The 24,885-nt window shown below is 41.5% G+C and overlaps 2 long non-coding RNA genes across 2 annotated transcripts; one reads left to right on the top strand and one right to left on the bottom strand.

Annotated features, from left to right (window-relative positions):
- The first annotated feature begins 5,432 nt into the window (after nucleotides 1–5,432).
- LOC119007661 lies at nucleotides 5,433–7,575 on the top strand. Its single transcript, XR_005071189.1, has 2 exons — nucleotides 5,433–5,649; nucleotides 6,951–7,575. It is a non-coding gene; the product is annotated as an uncharacterized LOC119007661 (long non-coding RNA).
- A 4,392-nt stretch (nucleotides 7,576–11,967) lies between these two features.
- LOC119007893 lies at nucleotides 11,968–13,323 on the bottom strand. Its single transcript, XR_005071261.1, has 3 exons — nucleotides 13,222–13,323; nucleotides 12,629–12,776; nucleotides 11,968–12,145 (listed from the first exon to the last, which is right to left on the bottom strand). It is a non-coding gene; the product is annotated as an uncharacterized LOC119007893 (long non-coding RNA).
- Between the last annotated feature and the right edge of the window lie 11,562 nt (nucleotides 13,324–24,885).

Genomic DNA, 24,885 nt, shown 5'->3' with positions numbered 1-24,885 from the left:
CCTGAAAATCATCAGTACGCATCAAATGTTCCTGTCCACAGCGAACATTATCACTGGCTGATCAGAGACCGTTCCATTTGGAGTCATCATTTTCCAATTTCAGCAACAATCTTCCAGCACAGGTGACCTTTTTTTATAACTGTCAACGACTGTCATGTTGGAGTGGAACCTTCCATTTGAATCACCTGTTCTGTGTCAGAGCATTACGCTGAGCTTCAGTGTCAGCTGTCTTCAGATCACCACCTCACCAACTTTTATCAATTGACCATCCTGAGTGCTGAGAGTAAAAACCTGGTCTGATGTCTTTGTTCAGGGCCAGTCCAAAATAAGTGATGTCCTACTGTACATCTACACCACAAGACTGCATCTGTAGCCAACAATGAGGACAGAACAAAGAAATAGAATACAAGGATGATGTTGTTAGATGTACAGAGATAAAGATTTAATTAGATTACAGATACATTATGTAAAAAAGGGGAGATTACTAACAGGATTACAATTTTAAAATAAAGAATGATGTACCAGTCTTTAACTGTGCACACACACAGCAACACTTCATGAGTGTCACACAACACTGAAATAAAAGTAATATTGCTGATAATTATTTGATCTTGTATCTTCTGCATATGTTGACATTGTGACACTTAGATTATGTTGCTGAGCACAGTTCTTAAAAAATGATTAGTCCCTCTCTCTGTCTTTGCTCTCTCTACCACAGGAGCGACAGGAAGGAGTGAAAACAAGTTCTGTTGAAGTTTTGCAGCTGATGGTCTTAGTTACTTACTTACTTACTTACTTACTTACTTACTTACGTGATGCCCAATTAATATCCAAAGGGTGGCTGGGTTCACCATTGTTCCGCTTGAACAAACTGAACGCAACTCACTGTGCAAAGCAAAGATAATTAAACAGAACAGATATACACACACTCACAAAAACCAGCACATGAACAATACACTGTCAGCACCCTCTGAAGCACTCGGTCAAAACACCCCTTTTATGCATGACCCACATGTTCGTATGGACCCGCTCACACACGAGCGGTGGACCCTCTCTGAGAGCAGGGTGTCATTACAGACCGTCTGCATTATAGATCTATTAAAGGACGAGCTGCTCAGTGTTAAACTTCATCTGTTGTTTCTGTAAGTTTGGCCTGTAAATAAACATCCATCACCTGCAAAAACACACAGACAAAACACATCAGAGTTGGACAGGTTTCTTCTCAGACTTGCTTTCAGAGGAAAAGAGGGACGTTCACCTTAAGTATTAACATTGCTGCTATTATCAGAGACATTAAGATTGATATCAAGTCCAGCATCTAATACTCAAGTAGAAGTACCTCAAAATCCCCATGTAACTAAGCCATCGTAGTCATTGGAGAGTACAGGAGGACCAGATGTTGGTGGTACAGAAACGTCATGTTAACATGAAACACTTGGGTCATTCCATATCAACTCACCTCGGTCTGTCAAGTTTATGTCATTTCAAAACCTTGTGTAAAAACCAGCTGTAGTTTGGTTAGTTTAGGGTACCAAACTAGGATAAGACATGACTTAAGTTCTGTAAGTAAGAAATACGTTGACCTTTGGTTTGACACAGGACATGAGGAGCAGTCTCCTGGGTGGAAGCCTGGCGGTGTCAGACCCGTCAGACCACCCTGCCCACTCCATAGGCAGACCTTTTCGCTCTTTATACCACGTCACCTGACTTCCTCCTTTTTTAAGAATAACTGCTGCCACTATAGGTCACCTACTAACAATAAGAGGGAATAAGCTGCCTCCACAGATGATTTATACGTCTGTTTTTTTTCTGGTGAGGATGGTCTGGAGACAACACAGATGAGCTATGTGACTGAATCTTGTCCCGTGAAACCCCCAAAACTACTAAAAGAAGCACATATAGAGCTCTTATTCTTTAAACATCATCACTTCCCCTTCTTAACCTAATGAAAATTGTTGTTAACTTCACATTTCTTCATTTAAAGGCCATTTTGAATTAGTATGTGTGACCGAATCTGTCAAGTTGGTTTTCTTTCATGAGCCTGCTCATGTGTGAATCTATTCGCAAAACAATCTGTGTATCTACAATGTGTGTGAGTGCAAATTGAGTTTTCATATCTACATCAGTGTGTATGTTTGCATGCATGTGTGTACTGAGTGCCTGGACCACCGCTCACACACATAATTAGCTCTTTAATCTGAGTCTGGGAGAGGAAACAAGAGGGATTTGAAAGAGCTCAGCGGTTCCCTGCTGCTGCTTGTTGCTGGGAGAAAAATGTCTCATGTTTCCTATTAGTCGATTCAGTAGCTGTTGGACATTCAGTCGTAGTAAATAATACAAAGTGAGGGAATGTGTCTGACAGCTGTGTAATGATTAATAGGAGGAAAACAGTTTTTCGCAAGCCTCTGTGTGTTTCATCTGAATTCATGTGAGCCAGCTGTGATCCTCTGGTTTATGAAAATAAAAATATCAAAGTCCAACAAGCGGCATGTGGAAATGAGACGGACCAATCAGTGTTGTGAAGTGACACCAGCCCATCGGGAAACCAGGAACATGACATGGATATCATAATACTGAGATGAACACTGACTGAAGCTGAAGTGTGGAAGTGGAAGGATTCAGGAGCAGGAAAATGAGCTGGGTTTTGGTTGATTCACACCTCAAGCTTCCAGCTGTGTCTGAAACCGCTCTGTTTGTCATTCAGCGCACTTTATTTAGTTTACAACATATCATTCATGAGTCTGAAATTCATGCAGTAAACACAAACGTGCTGTCCTGAAATTTCTTACAAAAGACATGAACATGTGCGCTACCTTTCACCAACAGTTCACCAGTACAATCCCTCACTCTCATAGATCCAGTACTGATAGTATTGTTCCTCCACTCCTAACCTTTTGAGTGCCTCGTATGAAGGGAAGTGAATGTGTGAATTTCTGAAACAGCTACTGGTCTTTCTGTCTCATTAACATTTGCAGATTGCCGTCCAGGATTTTATTTTGGTACAGAAATCCCAAATTATATTCTGTGCACTAAATCCAATCCAAGTAGTGGGCTTTGAAACCCTTTAAGGCAGATACAGATGTTTTGTTGTTGTTGTTGTTTTATTTATGTTTTTACCATCCTTGTCTGACACATATGGAAATATCTGTATTAATGCTGTACAGTCACAGAAGTAGTGACGATAATGAAGATTTATTTGCTTATGATGACCCCTTTTCAGTTTAGCTGCCTCCCTGTCCCAGAGTGCCAGTGAGGCAGCAGCATTGTGTCGTCATCCTGTGTTCATCTCCAGCCTGCTGCCCTGATCGCCCTCGTTAGTGTTCCTGCGAGCCGTCAGCTCCTTTACTGCTCTGCTGTTTGTTCACATCACTCCCTCCACCTGCACCTCACTCCCTCGTCAGTTTAGCTTGTATGTTCAGTCCAGTCGCCGGTCCAATCTTTGTTGGGTACTTGCCTGTTCTGTTGACCTGCTCCTGTGGTTCATCTTGGAAGTTCTGCCTTTCAGCCCCACTTTGACACTCAGTGAAATTCTGCCATTTCTATGATAATTGCTTGTTCACATGTTTTCACATGTATTGTCTGTTAATTTTACTTGGACAAGCACTGTGTAACCTTGTTAAAAAGGGTACCACACTGTTTAAATAAAGATTATTATAAATTATCTTTATTGGCATTAAAGTTGGTAGGAAGTTAATTCGGTAAGCTCAGTGTAAGAATGAGACAACTGAGCAGTGGATGCTCATAAGGTCAAATAGTGAAAGTGAAATATCGTTTAAAAAAATTAAACATAAGTCATTACAGTGCAACACAGAAACAAGTAACACTGAAAGAAAAATAAAAGAAGAATCCTCCCAGCAAACAATCAGTTAAAACTATTTAACTGAGGGATTTTTGATTTGTATTCTTATCATCATTTTGTTCCCTAATTGCATTCATTAATAATTCATGTGATGTGTAATATGAGCTCTTATTCAAAATAAAATCAGCTTCCAACCTCAGTCACAGACTTTTCTACAATTTCTTTTCAGTGTATTTTTAACGTAGTGCAATTAAGAATTAAATCCAAATTGCATGCATTCATCAAATGAAGATAATTGAAAGACATTTGTATATTTGACGTGACGACAGGAAGAGCACCTCGACACACAGACGGAGTGAGAAGATTTAATAACTGAGATCCATTAATACGCATGTCTGAGTAACGGCTTGAACTGGATTAAATTATTCACATTTATCAGCGATCGAGCTGAGAAAGAATCACTTTTAGCCACAGTATGTGACATTAATATGACATTTCTTACTTTCGTCCTTTGCAATTTTGGTTGTTACTCACCATCCATCTGCTGTTTGACACTGTGCATTCAGTCTCCAAATAAAACTAATTACTGACGTGATTACAAGCACTGCTGCTTAAAAGGTTAAAGCGCTGTATATTTTATGTTATATACTGTGTGTATTGTAATGAACTGTCACTATTTTATCCACAGAGAATCTCCCTGTGACATCCCGTTTTGCTGTTATTAAATGTAAATGTGAGGCAACTGTGCAGAATTTAAATTACACATTAAAATTCCTTCAATCCGTAATATGTTTAAATTCACAACCTCCACTGAACCTGAGCGTTTGTTAAATTGATCTTCGGTGCTTGTGGCCAAAACGTTACTGTACGAAATATAAATTAGTTTGGAAATCTGTGTGTAGAAAGTACATGAGGAACTGCGTCCACCACACATGCTGTTTATCAGGACACCAAACCAGTGAACACTCAACTGGTGAAGAACAACAGTCAGTCAGTTCCCAGTGGATGTACTGTGGAGACTGGATCTCTCAGCCAGACTCGCGTTCAAGTTCACAGGGTCCCTCCAAAGAGCAAACAGTGTGCAGATATGTGTGAAAGTGACCTTAAGCTCAAACAAATACTTAATTCAATTCTGTGCATGTTGAAGACAGAATTTCAAGAACGTTTTTACCCATAATTGGACATTTGTGTGAGAGTTCAGTCTGCTGCTGTACTGAGATATTCCAGGGGCCAAATTATAGACATTGTGAAAATATAAGAGGAGTCAGTAGAGGGAAAATAGCCCGTAGTGGCAGAATATTTTCTAAGTGGGTGAAAAAGACTTTATTGTATTACAATTATGTGTGTCACGCTGAGAGCAAGGAAGGTGGACCCAAATGCATGAGACGGCAGGCAGGCAGGCAGGCAGATAAACCACTGGAACAGGTCAACAAAGACTGAGCTAAACACACAAAATCCAAACTAAACTAATGAGAGGATGAGGTGCAGGTGGGGAGAGGCGGAGAAGCACAGTTGAGGGAAGAGAAGAAAGGCTAATGAGGCTGATGTGAGACAGGTGTGGAGGGAAACTCAGGCTGCTGGGGAGCGCAGGAGCAAGGCAGGGAAACAACGCTGGGAACACAGGTGAGAGGGATACATGGTGGAAAAAGACAGCAAGTGGAAATGTATGTTTTTGTTTTTTTTTTAAGTACGATTTTAAGTTCGAAAGTGGGCCCGCTGCAGCAAGGACAAAGCCTCTGTACATGGGTGCTGCTTTACCAACTGAGCTAAACAGCACCCCTAGGAAGTGGAAATTTGATGTGACACACTGGGAGAGAACCTACAAAATCTTTCATTGCAAATCACAACAGGTAACAGTTGTTTGCAGTAGCTGAAATTGTTAGATTTGTGTGTGTAGCACGTTCACATATAAGACATCAAACTAAGAAATGAAATGTACTACAAATGTACTACCAGCATGCTAATGTTGACTCTACTGATTCAGTGTAAAAGAGAATTGACACAGCACATCGCAGTAACTTGAAATGCACAGTGAGAGATTTACTTTCACTAGGGGTCTCTCGATCAAAACAAACAAAAGACGTAAGTAGCGTGGGATTGTGGGAGTTGTTGTCTTCGTTGTTCAGCACGTCCTAGCCTAAATGGCTTAAACCAACTTAACCGTTGACGTCCCCTTCACCATGCAGCAGCCACTGGTTTGGTTTAAGCAATAAATATACTTGGTTAGGCTGAAATAACTACATTACTGTGAATTCAGATATGAATTCTATGTAATGTGTGGGCGTGTCCTTAATGACTCTGTAAGGACACTCCCACACAGAGTTTAAAATCCTGCAACTCCCCTCCAGTTAGTTAGAACTGAAGAGGCCTCTGGGGTGAGAGGTGAAACTGAAACAAGTCCAGTTGCGTACGATACAGCAATTTCTTCCAGATTGGACCTTTAATGTACCTCGCCTGACTTCCTACTTTGCTTCCATAATAATAACTAAGGCTACTAGCAGTCAGCACGTAATTTCGTATGGAAATATGGGTCTCAATATGCTTCTCTCACAGTCTTTCTGTTAAGGACGGGCTGTTTGTGTAATTTGCGGTGCAGCCAGCAGACAAACCAGCAGCAATCCAAACAGGCTTTGATGATTTCCTCTCGCAGTTTGCCGACACAACTTGTTTTCCAGGGCAGCGAGCAGTCCTTTGTGTCTTCCCTTCTCTAATTTGCTGCTACAACAGTGTAAATTAAAAACCAAACAATGTGGCAAAGGTGACTTTTTTTTCCCCTCTCTCTATTGTTTCCTATTTTAATCCCACTTTATCCCTCAGGTTTTTCTTTCTTGCGTCTTTCTCTTTTGTTCTTTGGTGTTTTGCTGTGTAGCTCATCCTTCTTCGCCTCACCTTCTCTGTTTCTTTGATTAAAGCGCACTTGAACTTACCTACTTCCTTAAAGTCTGCAAACACTGAGAAAGAAATCTTAGTACCAACCAAATTAACCATTCAGACAGTAAAATGGACTCTCACACACTCGAACAGCCTCTTCTGACCTTTGAATTTAAGGGTCGACATTAGAGTTCACCTACAGGACAAATTGCTGTCTCTGTCTGCTGCACTGCTACTGACTTCATTTTCCTAACCAACATTTTTCTTTACCTTTCCTCAGAGTAATTTTGCCCACCACACTGTTTCAAAGCATCTGCTGTTTCGCCCATTACACCCCCGCCATCTCATCTTCTTCTGCCCTTGCCAGTTACACAAATATTTTCATACTCAAGAGCGATCATTTTCTCTAAAGAGCAGGGGAAGAAATCAGAGTTTGACAAAGGCCAGAGTTCCACGTGTGATTGAGTGCCGGTAAGGCGAGACTTCCACTCGGAGGCCTCTGCAGTCTCCAGCGGCTGAACTTGCTCTGACTTTCTGCAAAACTTGATTCTCTGATTGCTTCAGAAATACTTTGGTCTCTCAACGTCTTCACAAACACCACCTGTGCCGTGTAGGTGGCAAGAGGCGGGAGAATGAATTGTTGCATTTATTATTTTCCTATTTTTCAACTCAGGGAGACGATAATTGGGACGTCTGATGACTCAGATTTACATACTGTTGCTGCAGGACGCAGCGTGACGTCTCTCCTAGTCAGTGTACCTTTTCACTACGTCTTCTCCCACATCTTCTTCATCTCAGGCTATTTTTAACCTCACTCTGTCTGTCTCCTGCCTCTCTATTTTTGTTTCATTATTTTCAGTGAAAAAGCACCGAGTGTCAGAGTAATAAAAGTGTTTGCGATTTTATCCTTTTGATTTCTGTGGTTCATTCATTAAACGTTGCAGTGACTTTTATAAAATGATCGACTTTTTGATGATTCACTTTTATATTACCTTTTTATACAACTTAGCATAATAATAATTAGAGTGACTCATAGTGTTCAAGGCTCCTTAATATAATATCTTATATCTCTGTTTAAGCAGCACTTAAACATTGTTCAGTCAGCGTTGAGTTTGAAAGAGAGACTGAGGTGAAAGATATTTCAGATCAGCTGCCTCATCGGTACTGTGCACGTACAATTCTCAACAGAGATGAGAAATAAGCGAGATGTCTCACTCCAGAGCAACTTCAGAAATCAGCTCTGGAAAAAATAAACAATATGTCCAATTCAGAATTATACTGACAAAGACTAGTTGTTATCTCACGAGGTATGTGATCTGCTGCTTTCCACTGCTCCCTGCTTTTCCAGGGCACAATAGGGAAAACATACTGGGAGGCAAACTTGTGAGACAGACAGCATCTCACACCCTACATCTCGTGGAGAGCTTGAGAAGGAGTGTTTACTAATTAAACCCTAAAGGGATACTGCAGGGTATTGTTAGCGTGCGGTCATTTCTGAGGTTGCTAAAGCTACGTAAACTAGCGGTCTGCAAACTCTCTCTCTCTCTCTCTCTCTCTCTCTCTCTCTCTCTCTCTCTCTCTCTCTCTCTCTCTCTCTCTCTCTCTCTCTCTCTGGGCTTACTCGGTGTCACGGTGTGTTAGACCATGGATTATACTTACACCGGAATATCCCTTTAATTAACTGATTAAAGTTAATTATGGTTCAAAAAAAATACACTTCACCCTAATTTCAGCTAGAGCAATGTTAGGTTGCTAAGTTAGTGTGACCCACAGAGCCATAGTCCTGCACAGACAAAAATGAGGTGAATGTCGACTGCATTAGTTGGCCAGTACCCACAGTCTACATCCAGAGAATCAGAATATAATCACATTTATGAGAACTACACCAGGGTTAAATAACATTAAATCACCCTTTACAATTATCAAGAAGCTGGAGACAGATTTAGATTAATAACTGTTTAACAACTGACAGAGACAACACCCCTTCATCTGATGTTCTATTAGAACTGAAGTCTCTCTGATCTGACACACTTCAGAGCTTTGATCAAACTTGATGGAGGGAGCTCACCTACATCACAGATACTAAAAGTGAGGCCTGATTGTGAATAGCAGTCCGAGCATGTACAAGAACGTGTCTAATATCATGTTGTTGTTGTTTTTTTTTCAAATGTCAGGAATCAACACGGATGTCTGAACATGCTGGCACTGAATGATGAAATGAACATCAAATGATTGTTAATGTCAAAAAGATTAGCCATTTTTAGATAGAAAAGGCGACACATTTGCTCCAAGGTAAAGGCAGCAATCTGCTGCCTTGTCTTTCTAAAACGGAGGCGTAATATTCCTCCTTTTCCAAAAGCCGCCTTTGGGGTAGGCGTAAACATGTGACGTGAAGCATGAAGTTGGGCTGTGAACAGTGACAACTAATTTGTCTTCAAAATAAGAGCTTTACATTGCACCCCATTGGGGTTTAGAACTGGGTTCATAGTGGGGGGTTTTTAATTGGAAAGTAGCGACCATTCTTAGCTTCCCGCTACAACAACAAGCGGACAACGAAGACAGCTACAGAGACGTCATCGACACCTCCGCCCATCTCACGCAATTGCCAGCACATTGACGCCTCGGAGTTAGATAGCAATGGAGGCAGTAAGTGAGTGAGTAAGTAAGTGTACCCTCTGAGGCGGCCAACTGGCGGATCAAAACAGATCCCCAATTTGCCGCCTTTTGTCTAAATCTGTGGACCTAGCTGCAAATAGGACAGCCAATTGGCGGCTTATTGCCCAGTATTAAAATGGCTATAGTCCAAGGTAATAAAGGGATGATGAAGCTTCCTGCAGAGGAAGAAAGTCACAACTCTCAGCAAATCTCTTATCATTCCAGACAAAACAGGAGTGTTTTTTTTTTTTTTGTATTCCGATTTCTTGAAAGAGCTTTTTTTTTTTTCATTTAAGGCCAGCAGCAAAGAAATGAGATTTAAATAATATCCATATTTTCACAAACTAAGCAGCTTTCCTGAAACCGAGGCACCTTAGCATCAGATTTGCGGTATAGCAGCGTCATATCAGTCAACATGAAATTGTGCTCTCATGCACCAGTCTGCGTGTCGTCTCCAACAATTACCTGCTGATGGATGTTAACTGGCTCCTGTTTGACTGTATTCACACATAAATCAGACTCATTCTGTCCCCGTGTTGGCTCCGGTAATGTGCTGTAACAGTGCCAAAACAGCTTTTGTGTCATCAAACACAGTGATTATGTGTGTCTGAGCTGTAATAACCTGCTGCCTGATGATGCCTAAATATGTCTAATTTATGATGTAATGTGCATTGTTCTTATTGCCACATTGCATCTGTTTACAAACACGCTTGGAGAAAGAAGCCTGGAGGCTTTCTTTCAATAAAGCTTCACCATCATTTACTCCTCTGACCTTCTCTCCGTTAGGTCGTCACACTGAGCTCAGTCAAACCGTCAGTCTGTGTCTTTGTTGTCATTTAGACGTGTCTGACAGCCTTTCTTCAACTTTTTCACTGTGAAAAGTACTTTTCTAAATCCTGAAAACATTAAAGAAAGACAAGAAGGGAAATATGTCTTATAGGGATTTATATCTGTGTTTCTAGAGAGGAGGACAGGTAATTGAATCTCCAGAGAGAGAGAAGAAAATCTCTTTACAACCTGAGACTGTCTGTCTCTGTCTGGTGGATCCACTTTGTTTTAAACACACAATTCATGAATACTGACGTCGCTCTGCCAAAACTTAACGGCTGTTATTTAAAGCCATCAAATAATGATGGAGACTGTGTTCCCAAACAGAACCGCCATTAATGGCAAACTCTGCCCTCTCTACTGGTATCGTCCACGGTAGCAAACATATTAATGTTATCATGATGGATGGAAGTGGAACTTTTGACTCTACTAAACACAGACATAGAGAACGTCTTCCTGTCGACGTCACTCTCTCTCACTGACACTAGCTACCTCTTGGCTAGTATCGTTAGCTGTAACGTTAGCCTCTTGGTTATAGATCGCCTCTTTATTCAGGCTGGGAGCAGCTTTCTTAAAAGTCCTGGTCATTACATTGTTATTTGATTCTCCAGCTCTTGCCATCTTCTGCTCATTATTCTCCTTTAGAGAGGAAGACACATCATAATTATAGTAGTTATGTTAGGTCAGTAAATATTCCATGTCATGTGTCTGTCTGGCCACTTGTGATGATGTTTTGATGTTGCGCACAGAGCAAAAATGACTTTTTTCATGATAAAACAAGCTACATTTTTCTAAAGGAATAATGAATACAATGTATACTTAATGGTTTGAACTCAAAATCAAGATTTGGCATCATTTCTTATTTAGTATGAACATGATTAATGTTAATGCCTCCATGTGACCTGATCAGAGGATTGTCAGAATCCTCAGGCTTCTCCTGTTGGCAGCTGCGGAAAATTTGTGGCAATCCATCCAATTTCTCTCCAGACTAAAGTGTCGGACCAACCTAACAGAAGCAGTGGTGGAAGCAATACTCAATGTTTTTTATTGTGAGTAAAAGCAGAAGTGCCAAAGTGTGGAAATACAAGTTAAGTACAGCAATCAAAATTTAACCAACTAGCAGCTAGTTTTGAGTGGCAACTCCTTTTCATCCTGTAGTTGATACACCCGCTGACATCGTCGCGGTTCACACTTCAGGTCAAAGAGAACCACCTATTTTTTTGTTCCACCTGGAACTAACTTTTTCAGGTTCCAACCAACTTATTTCTGATTGAAATCTTTTATAGGAACAAGAAACAAAGAGTAGGAGTGAAATCTTTTCCAAGTTGGTGGAAATGGGATATAAAATATTCACTTTTCTGATGCCAGCTTAAACTTTTCATCCTCCCTCTTCAAAGCAAACTTAATTTCATCTGGCAATTTCTTGAAAACACAATACTACTCAGGAAGAGGGAATGATTTAAAATACAACTCTCAACTGAATCGTGAAGCACAGAGTTGGTGCAGTCAGTCAAAGTGCACCACTGAGGTATAAGGCACAGTCCTCACTTCACCTCTGCATCTGATGTACCTGGACTTTCTGCCTGTTGAACATGGTCAACAGAAATAAAGTGACCCTCCTCTCACGCTGACTCTTAAGATTTTGATTTATGTTGCATCATATCTAAATGAATAAACCAGGTGGTATAAACCATCTGCTGCCACATGAATGTCTCCTGTTTTTCACCAAAACAACAAATCCCAGTCAGCCTGGTTCACAACAACAGCATCAAATTCTTTCTTCCATATCTCACCTCCCATCATCGTCGACAATCTATCAGCACTCATCTGAAGTGGAATAGCACAATGTGTCAAATGTGTGCGTACTAATTACAAAGATTTATGCCCAAACCGACGCTGACAGATGTTTGTGTCTACATCAGGTGTTTCTCAGAGTGGATTCATGATGAAGATAGTGAGATGTGACATCAGTGTCAGCAGCTGTTTCCATCCCTGAGGGGTAGGAAAGAAGATGGCGCCAAGCCGAATCAGATTTTATTTTTCTTCGAAACCTGTCGTTAATGTGTTTTCTGACATTCATGCTTGGAATGAAATCAGGTAACACAAACAGAGCTGTGACGTGAAAAAGAAATATACAACGTAACAACAGAGAAGAAGTGAAGGGTTGGTGAAGTTAACTTGGAAAGTTAAATGTTTCTGTCACTTCCAAATTTGAAACATGAAGATTTTTTAAGGTCTAACAATAAAAGCAAATCAGAGAATGAAGAAGCAGGTACAGGGCATACACGAGGCACTGATTGAGCTGACTTGAAGGCAGACTAATATTCCCTCTCTTTTAGCTCTGGTTTGTATGGAGCCCGAGGAATTTCAGACATTGATGCTGTTGAGTTATTGTAACTTAGACTTTATCACCATGAGTCTCATTTCTTTTTCTCACTCTCCTACAATAATTACTTGGATTTAATAGAGATTTACTTTGATTCTGGCCTGGGACACGTAGACATCCTGTTCAGTGCTCACACTCTTCCCGGGAGACACCTGCTCTTCTTATGATGACTTTTTCTCACTTTTTCCCCTTTTTAGGACCCATTAGGACCTCTTTCTGGCACTGTTCAGCGTCTAGCTGTTTAGAAACAGACAGGCATAGACAAGAAAAGACAGTTGTTTAATGTTTAGAGGTTTGTTGGCTTATTCTATAATAATCCAGGCATGTCAGCCACAGAACACATGATGACTTTCTTACTCAAGGACACAGTTGACGGCTGAATGGAAACGTGAAATACGTCTAAAGTCTCCCGCCACATATGAGAGAATATTGATGTGACTGTTTGGCTTGATGTCTGACCAACTCTCTGAGTGCTTGTTTAACTGGCTGGTTGCATGAATCTCTGTTATGATAATGTCAGTAACCTTGTATCTGTGACATTTGGCAGAAGGCACTAAGAATAGCTACTGCCTGGAGGAACCGTAATGCATTAGTGTTTTTAATGTGGCTGAGTGGCGAGGGTGGACGTTTCTGTTCATGTGAGTCTGTGTGTCTGTATACAATGTTTGCAGTGTGTACTGACAATAATGCCTGTGAATCAACCGGTGCTCCGGGGTGAGAAGTATGACCTTTGACCCAGGCCTCATGTTGCTCTTTATCTGATCCCTGAGGCCGTCAGCTGTTAAGCACTCCTATATGCAGACCTTCACATTCTTGAAGTATCTGCCTTTGAAAAGATGAAAGGTAATGACAGGGTACATTAATGCATTGACGTAGGTTTAGTAGTGATTTAACCTGCTGCCCCGCCGCCAGGAAAAAGGCAAAAAAAACATGGCATGCTTTAGTTTACTTTCCTGTCCTAAGAGAAATGATTTGATAAAATCCAAGCTGTCAGTTATTTTTGATCCGGATGCCCTACACTGAAAAACCACGCTAGCTGTGCTAACATGGCAGTTCATGTAACCGCTAAGATATCTCACTTAAAACAACAAAAACTGTGTTACTTAAGTGCACAATCCAACTTATCCTGTGGGATCCCATATATACACACTGAGCGGGTGATGGCACCTTTTCACAATGAATCCAGCTGTAAACTGCCCTCAAGTTCCATTTGTTCATTCCCCATCGTGAATGTAAACTTTTATTAACCGTTTTTCTACACCAACAATGTCTGTGGCCAGAGGCATTCTGTATTCAGATTGTCTTTCTTTACGTCCATATGCGTCTGTCCGTCTCAGTCTTGTGAACACAGTGTCTTGAGGGAACCTCTTTACATGGACTCAAGCATGAACTGACAAAAGTCAAAAATAAAGGTCCTTTTGACCTCATGGTGCCCTATTCCTATGAACACGATATCTCAAAAACACATTAAAGGAAAACTTCAGGGATTTTGATGTGGGGCTGTATTAGGTATTCATCCCTAGTCAGTATATTACCTGCGGTAGATGATCCTGAGCCTGTGTGGAGAAGCAGCGCTTATCCCCAACATTAACAAAGGGCTTTGTACTGCTATAAACTGAACCAGCAGCAAGATGTATTTTAGCTACTTAAAATAAGTCCTACCTAAAATACATATATTTCTTTACATGAATGCTATGTTTCGAACCTTTTTTTTTTACACTTAACATTGCAGGCACACAGCCTTCCCTCCACTGTGCAACATCCAGATTCCTATGCAAAAGCAGAATGTATTGCCAAAGTAAAAGGCCGTTTGATGCCTAACGTAAAGTGCCCAACATTTTCAAAACATGCTGGTTCGGTTTACAGAGGGAGAGCTGACAATGATCTACTGCAGGTAATCATACAAGCCCTCTTAAACACAGCCCAACCATCACTTTAAGAGAATTTGTTCACTATGTCTCAAGGATGATCTGATTTCAGTTTTCATGGCTGGATGGCTCAAAAGTTCCTGTGACCACAGAAACACACTTTTGGCCACACCACTGGAATTCATACGATACAATTTGACATAGAAATATCAAATGGGACAAAATGATGAAATCATGACGTTTGATATCCAAAGTTTCAGAGGTTGAATGCACTGTGCCATCAAAGTTTTCTGCAAAAAGTGCCACAGCTCAGAAGCTTGGCTTGAGAGTGCAGGACATAGGATGTGATACTTCTAGTTCATGACGTGAAGATTTATGAGGAAAATGAGATTGAAGCGAACAGTAAATGTGCTGCAAAACCAAAATGTATACACTTCATGATGTTTTGCTGACTGTGTATGAATACGTACGTACATCTCTCATCACATCCTGTCACTCCACATTACTGCCGAGCTGATGTGAAAAGAGCAGGGTGTGAATGAGTGTTTTTAATATGACTAGCTAATACAGCTGAGTGTCAGGGTTTAATATATGCTCTCCCCAGCAGCCGGCTGGAACTCATTCGCTGCTCTTTAAAGAGAAGCCGTCTGCTCATATCTCCTCAGCGTCTGGGTAAATAGCAGCTCAGGAACTTGTTCTCCTGTTCACCCATTTCACTCTCACCCACTCTTTTCATCCTGTGTTTTTCTTCTGGTTCTTATATGCTATTCCTTTTTCACACCTCTTTGCATAATCGCCTCTGATTCAGCTTCTTGAACACATTCACACAGACAATGAACGTCAAGAAAAGTCAAGTAAGAAATTGTCACCTCTTAGAATTATACAAGCATTCGAATATCACTCAAAAATCTCTACCTCTCACCAGAAGCCTCTTTCCCTCATAAGTAAGGTTTTTTTTGTTTGTTTTTGTTTTTTTCTCTTGTTATTTTTTCATTTTCTCCAGTCAGTATGAGAAATATGAGTATGAGGAGTTGCTGGAGGCAGGTAGTATTTCTTGACCCAAGGGAAGCAGCATGATTTCTCCAGGGATTAAGTTTCATCCCTCCAGGATAGAAAATATTTACTGTACTTCAGTGAAAGGAGGAATGTATTTCTTCTGTGCGAGGGATTGTTTCGTATTGACCAAGTATGATTTGAAAGCTTTACATAAGCCGAGAGGAGTCTTAGAAGAACTACTGCTTGAACTGAACTGAATTACTAAGGTCACTTGTTCATATGTTAGGTTTTCAAAGTAAGATTCTAATCATTCAGAAAGTTTGGTAACTCACACTTTCTTCATATTTGTTAAAAGAGCACAGTTAGTGACACGTTTCCCCTGTTGTTCTGTTTGACTAATTATTATAAACACATTGTATAATCCATAAACTATAAGCCTTGTTTTAAGTTTGGTGATGATGCTTTTTATTATCAAAAAAATGCTGATTCTTGAGGCTTAACAGCAGTGCTTTGAGCTGAATAGAATAATGCCAACATTCTATTTTAGTTTTTTAAAAGAATCTAAATCCAAAGTGCTTTAAGTGATAAAAGGCACTTTGCCATATACGTTGGTTAGCGTTGGGGCTGGGGGGGATTGTCATCATTACACCTTTGGACCAGATGGTCATTGTCATTGTCCATAGCTGCTTATCCCTTTCCATGGGGTTGCGGGGTGTTGCTGATCTCAGGGCGAGGGCAGGGTGCTCCCTGGACAAGTCGCCATCGCAGGGCCCTCACTGATGAGCAATGTGGGGTTCAGTATCTTGCTCAAGGACACTTCAACATGCAACTCAGCCCCAGAGCCGGGATTTGAACCAGCAACCTTCCGATCACTGGTCGACCTGCTCTACCCGCTGAGCTACAGCCTCCTCCTGGACCAGATGGCGGTGTTCTTAAAATTAAGGTTATTAATTGTTATTAATTAATTGTTATTGTGGCAGTAAATCCCATATCTGACAAAATATATTATTCAAAACTAAAAAAATTGTCAAGCTCATGGTGGCAGGGTGACTTAAGGCTAATTTATTCTCAACATAAAATACACATACCGATATGGACAGATCCTTCTTTCTGTACTCTTAAGTTTATTTCACTCGTAACTCTGCACGTTTCCTGAAAGCTTGAACCAGCGGAGCAGTAGCTCCAGTAGTCGTGGGGGACAGTGTAGCCAACAATATGAGGAAGAAGTTTAAAAAATGGCAGAAGTTTTTAAGGAGAGATTATGAAGCCGGTGAGAAGCTTTAAGTTACAGTTATGGAACAGCTGGGAGGGAAAATTGGAGATGTGTGGAAGCCAATTTGGCCCTGAATGGCGCCCTCTAGTGGTTGCACTGTTTAAAATGTAATTGTGAAATCTCGTAGCAGTCGGACTTCTGTCCAGACCAGAAGTGGTGAGCGAACAAACAGTCTGACATTACGAGTCCACCCAACAGAACATACTACGTAGAGTGCTGATTAATCTCTGTGTTGAGATCGTTTATAGAGAGGCTACAGCTCTATCAGTCGATATGATGATGAAGCTTCATCTACGAAACAGACAGCTGTGCTTTGTTCAGCAACTTTCTGCTATGACATTTAACAGAAGTGACTCACAGGACTAACTTCATTACACATACTCATACACACACACACACACACACACACACACACACACACACACCCTGTTAGAGGACAAAGCGGGTTTGAAGGGTCCAAATGTCTCCGTGAGCAGGAGGACTCGGGGGTCAGACGTCAATCATTCTGCTGTCATCTGTTAAATGTCTGTTTGATTCCGGCCTTTAATATTAATATTGACTTCTGAACCTGATCTGTCTGGGTCACACACACACACACACACACACACACACACACACACGCGCACACACACACGGGGTACGTGAATGCGGTTGTCAGGTAAAAATCTGCCGTATCCTAAATGTCAGCCTCTCAGGAAAATAAACACAGCCTTGTTTTTCCTGGACGCTCGGACATTTCTGACATTACCCCCACAGCTTTTATGAGCCTGACAGGTTGATGGTTCAACCCATCAAACGGAGCAACCTTAGAGGTGGAGGAGGTGTGGAAAGGAGACTTAGAGATGACAGTGTGAAAACAGAATGAGGAGACGGGACGAAAAGTGAGAAACAACATGGGAATGGAGGACACACAAATGTTGGGGTAAGTTGTTGCATCTTCTTTTTTTTTAAATTCAGTTGTCTGTTTATTATCGCCCGCTTGTTTCCACTGACGAGTGACTGCTGTTGGACCTGTAAAGGCACCTCCACAGAAGTTATCTGAACATTCCTGCAGGCTTATAACCCGTATCCCATCACTTCCCCCCTCTGCTATCCATTATCCCCAACCCCTGTCAGACTCTTTAGCACTCCTCAGCGTTCATTAATAACGCTGTCAACCCCACCAGGCAAAGCTCAAGTAAGCCGAGTGCATTTCCCCGGAATAAAAACTGAGCTTTCCAATTATAGCTTATGCATGATTGTGCAGTTTTGGAGCAGTATAATTTTTGTCCAATACCCGGTGGAAATCAGAGTTACTGTGAGTTATAGCGCACGTATTGTTCATTATCAGGAAATTTAAAACAGGAGAGGGAGATTAGAGAAATGTTATCATGAACACAACTGAGGTGCCTCTTCCAAACTTCCTCTCATTTGTCTTGCTTCTCCCTCGCTCCCTCGCTTCTCCCCTCCTCGCCCTCTCCACATTGGCATGGACAGAGAACATCTGAGCTGGTTGCGAGTGCTGCGATGGTTGTGTTGTGGCAATGGCACATTTGCCGTTGTAGTGATAAGCAGCTCTCATTAATCGTGGGATTGACACCGTCTCGAGAAACACTGACATGTTGGCCCATGTGGAGGCAAATATGCTGAGAACAGAAGTTGGAGGGATGAGAGGGGGGCAAGTTTTCCATACAGGATCCAAATTCAGACCCCATCAGTCAAAAAGTCAAAGCTCAACTATATCCTGTCCACCCCTGAGCAGTTAAATCAGCTATTCAGCAAATCACACTTTTATTTGGCAGGATAACTATTAGTGCCACATCACAAATCACAGTTTGCCTGAAAGGGGCTTTACAGTTTGCACAGTAAAGACTTTCGTTTAAACAAAGGACAACTCACCGAAAAAAACGTTGTGTGTACAGAATAGATCAGCATAAAAACACTCAAATCAACCACAAATAGAATAGTTATAAACAAGCTGAAAACAAATGCTAATTGTAGCTCTCGATCAGCTGTGTCTCCTCACATCAGAAGCAGAGAGAAGATGGATGACGCTACCTAGCTGTTATCTAGTTTATTGTAAAAGCCTGGCAGCTGTCTATCCAGTGGAGTCTTTGGGTAACAGTTTAGTTTGAGAAGTAAAGGAAGGCCATTCGTTGGGTTTCTCATTGTCATATTTTAATAAAAAATAAAGCTAATTTTCCCTCACTATAGGACTACTGAGTTATGTAATGCAATGCAGTGGTACTAAACAGTAGGCTAATGGACAGGCTCTGGTACTATCAGTGACACATAGAGGGGGAAAGAATAACACTGATGTTGAATTTGCAACAACTGATTCCGACTCTGCCCATATATGGTCATATGCCATAAGGAAGGCCAGGTCAGCTTCTGCACAATTTGCACTGGTGATAATGTTGCATTTGTGGCTGCTGGCCATTCGATATGCAACCACATAAAAAAAAAACTCTGGGGCTATTTTCATCATTAGGCAATTACATTTTTTTTTTTTTTTTCAAGCACAGACATCTGGGGCTATTCCCAAATAGCCTCGAATGCCCAGGTCTAACAACACGCCCTGTCCCAACAACTTGTTATATCTGGTGGTTTAGCACTTAGAAATGTTGAAACACACTCTTGAACAGTGGCATCTGGCTTAGCAACCACCATCCCTCTCATCTCCTGAAAGTCAGCACATATTACAGGTATCTGAACATGATGTGACAGATATTGTAAAATGAAAGAATGTTTAACGTGTCCGTGGTCTGAAGAAACGTAAAATGTCAAGACTTTCTTGTGGTGACTGGGCTGATATCTAATATTTAGTGTGACTGGTATAAAGGGGAAAAATAAAAATGAAAAGTATTCTGGAAGGTCAAACTGTCGTTGCAGAGAAATCATGTTGGTATTTTAACAGTAGTTACATCCTCGGTTAATGGTAGAGAAATGAGTGTGATATTTGAAGAACATTTTATAGTCATCTCAAAGCAATTAGAGACACCATGAAGCCCAGAACTCTTCTGAGAGATCTCTCTATCTTTTGAGGAGCAGTGACGCTTCATGCAGCTGCTTGCCAGGTGCTTGTTGACCTTGTTGACCTTAAACCTTCCCATCAAGTCCCCTGAAGAAAAATCCTCTTCAACACATTTGTCTACAGCTGTGTTCTTGTACACTTCTACGAGTGCACATCTTGATTTTGAGAGTCAACAGACAGCAGTCATGTGACCAGACAGACCTGAGAGGCCAGATTTAAGTAAACCTGACAGCAAGCATCTGTTGTATTCAAGTGTCATGGAGCAAAACTGAATCCCTGCCAGATCCCGAATGCTGTTTTTTTTCAGACAATATTTTTAGACTCACAGCAGGTTAAATAAAGTTCCTTCTCCTCTACAACCTCACTAAGGCGTCATTTATACTCAAGTTTAGATGAGAATAGGGATGCAGATGGAAATATCTGCCCGCACGTTTCCTGAAAGCGTATGATTGCAGATGAGGCAAGTTTTTCATCGAGGATGTCGTTCACTGTACAGACTGTGAAGGGGGGCTGTATATATAAAACTGGTTTGATGTGAAAAGGAGCAGAGAGCGTGGGGATCAGTGTAGCCACGGGTTCAAGCGAGACGACCAGTGGACACAGTGGACATCTGAAAGTACTGGGCTATAATGGGAATTTCAGGGAGGAGAATGTATTTAATGGCCTCACAGACCACCTGCATCGACCACGCTGCCTACCTACCTCAACAGGTAGGTTATCACAACCTCCACCGATACCACGTTTGTTGTCAGAGACGCTTGACTCGGAGCTGATTCCAGTTTAGTATTTCTCAAAGTTTTTACACAGCGTACCGACTTGGAAAATATTAGGTATTATATTATGTGCCTTATCTATCCAGCCTACTGTTTTGCAACGTTTTCTGCTAATGTTCACTGTTGCCAACTCCTCGGCAAGGAAAGTCCCTATTGGCTGTCCTGGAAGTCACTAAATGACATCATCACCCAATTTGCACAACTGGCCATGCGCATTTAATTGTAATGGACACTGTAGGAGAGAGGAATAACGTTGTGGGAGAGACAAAGTGAGCAAGAAACACCCTTGATATGTTTAGAACTATAAATGAACTTATTTTACTGCAGTGATTTATTTTAGGGCTGAACATCTCCTACTCTGACTGCAACTGTGTGAGGACTAGGCCGCCTGTGAGGGATTTAGGATGCCCGCAGCCCATAGCAGCACCTGCTGCTCGCTGAGAAGTGTAACAACAAACGTGTTTTCACGTCAGAGTCTCCAAAAACACCAGAAAAAGTCACTAGATTTGTTGCTAGACGCTTTTTTGAAAAAGAGTCACTGGAGGGGTCTGAAAACCCACAGTTTTGCTGCAGTGCTGTACAGTATTGTTACATCCGCATGGATATATGGATTGTTTTGTCCAGCTCTGAGGCCGAGCCGGTTCAGACCTGCTCTCACCGCCTCATTACATTTTCTGCAGTTAATGAAGCGAGCCTGCTACAGTCCACAAACACACAGGGCCACACATCACACTACGTCAGCGTCTTCCAGTAAGAGCTATCACTCCGTCACGTAAACCTCTACTGCAGTTAACGTCTGGCTCGGCAGTTGATCCGTTTGAAGGATGTCAGCCACTGTGACAGTGTGGAGGCACTGCTGTACAGGCAGACATTTGTAACAGGACAGGGTTTGTGCAGATGCAGCTGTTTCGAAAGATCAAGTGCTTTCCGAGCTACTGCCTTACGTTAGCGTCATCATGCAGTGTCTCAAGGGGAAATCACACATTGCTCTCTTTTCAGTTAACAGTGATTACAAAGAATTTATACTGATTTAGTTTGAGATAGATAAAGCACAAGTTCACGTCAGGGTCCATGGGCTCTTTGTTGCAGTGTGGACGGAGGATCAGAGCCTTAAGACACACTGAACCACAGACTGTTTGTTTGTTTCCTTTGTCCAACTTCATCCTCTGGAGCGTGCACCTTACAAGACGCTGCTTTTATCCCCTGGCTTCAGCTGCAGCACACAGCACAATCTATCCCCTTTGAGCCGTCATACTTTCTTGATTCCTTTGCACTGTACTGTGTTACAGCTGAAGTTAAGGGATGCATGCATTCATACATAGGTCTGTGTGTAAACGCAGAATCTATATCATATCTCGCCTCTCGCTCGGCCACTCTCGCTTTTTCTCTCCTTGGCTTCCTCTGTCAGCGTCCTCTTCAGTCTCGTCACCCTTGCTTGTCATCATGTCCGCAGAGGCTGCTGAGCTCAGTTCCGGCAAAAATAAGTATTTTATGTAAGAATTTTCTTCCCTAATCCTGACACATACACACACACACACACACACACACACACACACACACACACACAATTCAGCAGACTCAGAGAAAATTAGAAGCAGACTCAACAACCTTATCTCCTACAAATTATAATCATTATATAACAATGTTTTGGGGGAAACCTAATGCTGTCAGACAATTTTGGTCCTTTTGGTCTCTGTGTCACATTAAATGTTCTGCTAAATGTCCACTGTCAGCATCTTTAGCCATTTTATTGTCTGTTTAAGGCAAAGGGAAGGACTGTGGTCATGGTTTATGTCAGTGCTCACCTCCAAGATGAGGTGGGACAGGAGGTTGCACCACTGCTCGCGTTAAAGTCCAGCTGAAACTGAATTGCAAGTTGTTATTTGTGTCTGTACATACAGTATCTGCTCTGTAAACCAGGTGTCCTCTGTTTACCAATGAGCCACACATTACAAAATACATGCACACTGACAGAAGACAAATTCAAAATACATCTTCATCAATGTGTTGTCTGTCTTTGCAGCATCATCAAGTCGGAGTATGTGTTGTACAACTGATGAAGATGTATTGTCAATTTGTATTTTAAAATGGGTTTTTGTCCGTTTGCATAGTTGAACATTTATCCTTGGCTCTAAAGAACAGTCACATTAGCTTTCCTGCCGAAGTCATCTAACTTACAAACATGATCACACATCTTGTCCTGAACCTTCGCTAGTTGAACAACTGCAACCGAACTGCCAGAATAAATGTTAGCTAAATACTGCAAAACCACAGATAAGTTAAAGTTGAACGTTTCTTCATGTTGCAACATTATGTCTGTTAAGCTTGACTCCTCTATTTCTGTCCTGTCACAATGCTGTGCTCGTGCTCAGCATGGTTATTATCACAAAAAAACAAAACAAAACACTTGGTTAGGTTTATGAAAACATCATGGTGTGGCTTAAATTACCTGTTTCATAGCAACAATCACAGATGGTCAACTTTCATGTGAAAAATTGTCACAAAAGCCTTGGTGGCTTTGATAATGCACCATCCTCCCCTTCTACCTCCTGATGTGAAGGGTTTCTAATAAGCATATCACGTTAATGTGTTTTGCTGCAAATGTCAACCTTGGATGGTGCAGTGGATTGCAGAAATATTAAAGCTAACGTTACAGCCAAGAAATCGTGAATGGAAATTATTTGGGTGAATAAGTCATGTTACATCTTCTGTGCCACAGAGATCCATGATGATCGAATGATGACGCTAACTTCTTGCTTGCACACGATAAGCTGTCCCCTGGGTAAAATTCTTCAACCCCATTCTCTTCATTGTTTAGACTTTGTCGCTCCCTAAATTTCCCTCCTTTTCTCCGCTCAGGTTGCTGTCTTACAGTAAACATAAATATGTTTTCAAGGAAATGACAAACTTTATAACAACCTCTTTTTAGCCAACAGGAGGTGAGAGTTCCACATTCAAAACTTCAGTGTTGTGGAGAATCATTTTTATCTCTAACGCAACGCAGGGAACACAAACACCACCTCAGGGCTGAAACGGTTTCCTGAAATAATGAAGGACTTGTGACTTTGTCCTGGATTCACCTGCTCACTGTGTTACATGAAGACAGCACACGTTCACACACTTGATGCAGTTCTGCCTCCTTTGTGGAAGTATTTTCAAGGTCAAGCATGTTCGTGCCTCATCATTTTGTCATCTCGCTCCTTCCTGCTGTGTGTCGTGAGATCAGACTGGGTGTTGGCGTCTCCTCGAGGGCCACGGTGCAGCGCGAGGCATCTCAGCCCAGAGGGGAGGTGACATCGTCAGGAACAAAGGAAAGCGCCGTCGTCAGGTCACTGTGTCTGTCTTTCCCCCCCCAAAATAACTGTCAGTTTATGTTAGGGTGAGTGGGAACAGGGGCTGGTGTCTAACATGAGAAAAATAGCTCCTAAAGTACAAGAAAAAAAAAAAAAAAACTTGTTTTAGATTGTTTCATGAATGCTGTATTGGAATTTAAAACAGGCAAGACAGCAGATTACACAAACTTTGTCGCATTGCAGATTTTATGAAAATGCTAAAAAAGACGAGAAGAACACTTAAGAAGCAATGATGGAGTTCAAAATGTCAGGACAAAAAAAGAGAACACAATGACTGCAGGCTTTGTGTTGACTGTAAATCAATCTGAATGATTATGATAATGAAGATAAGAGACAGGATATACATATACCGCACAAACAGCAATGAACATTAAAACATAACTCTTCAAATATTCATACATATGCACGCAACACATGTACATGCGACCAACACAAACAGACCACTGACCAAGACCAAGACTCAAATAAGAATGTTAAACAGAAAACTCTACACAAAGGACATATAGTATATTTCAAATAAATGCCATCCATTTCACTGTGCTATGCAGAGTATAACATAGTTTAATGGGATGCAACAATTCAAACGCAAATACATCCCATCAGTCTGCCATTAGATCCCTCTAGCATCACTTCTGAAGTGCCCCTCAAGTCAGGGTGGTTGGATGGATCATCCACAGGACTTCCCTCTGGAGATGGAGGTTTGTCCCGTCTGTGACCAAGAGTGCTGTTTTTCTATTTTGTTACATAACAGCATGTAGTTATTTAAACCCAAAGTATAATCTTTTCCTAAACCCCACCAAACTGGCCGTTGGACGTTAACAAGAGTCCAGAGGTCGTAACATGTGGGATGTTAGTCAGTCGAACGAGGCCTTGCATATTACATAGTATTGCTTACATGACCATGACGCCCTTCATGTGCAAATGGGTGCCATAGGAGTAGGCAGAGCGTCTAAGTTGGATAACCTTGATGACTCTTTCGGTAATAGCGTCAGTGAGATGTTTTATGTTAGGTATGACGGTGTAGCTTCGTGCCCTCCTCCCTTCTGTACATCAGTTTCTCTGCAGGCTCA

This window comes from Acanthopagrus latus, chromosome 18, assembly GCF_904848185.1.
Source record: "Acanthopagrus latus isolate v.2019 chromosome 18, fAcaLat1.1, whole genome shotgun sequence".
Classification (NCBI taxonomy): domain Eukaryota; kingdom Metazoa; phylum Chordata; class Actinopteri; order Spariformes; family Sparidae; genus Acanthopagrus; species Acanthopagrus latus.
Note: the sequence above shows the minus strand (reverse complement) of the source record. Positions and strands in the feature narration are given on the sequence as shown.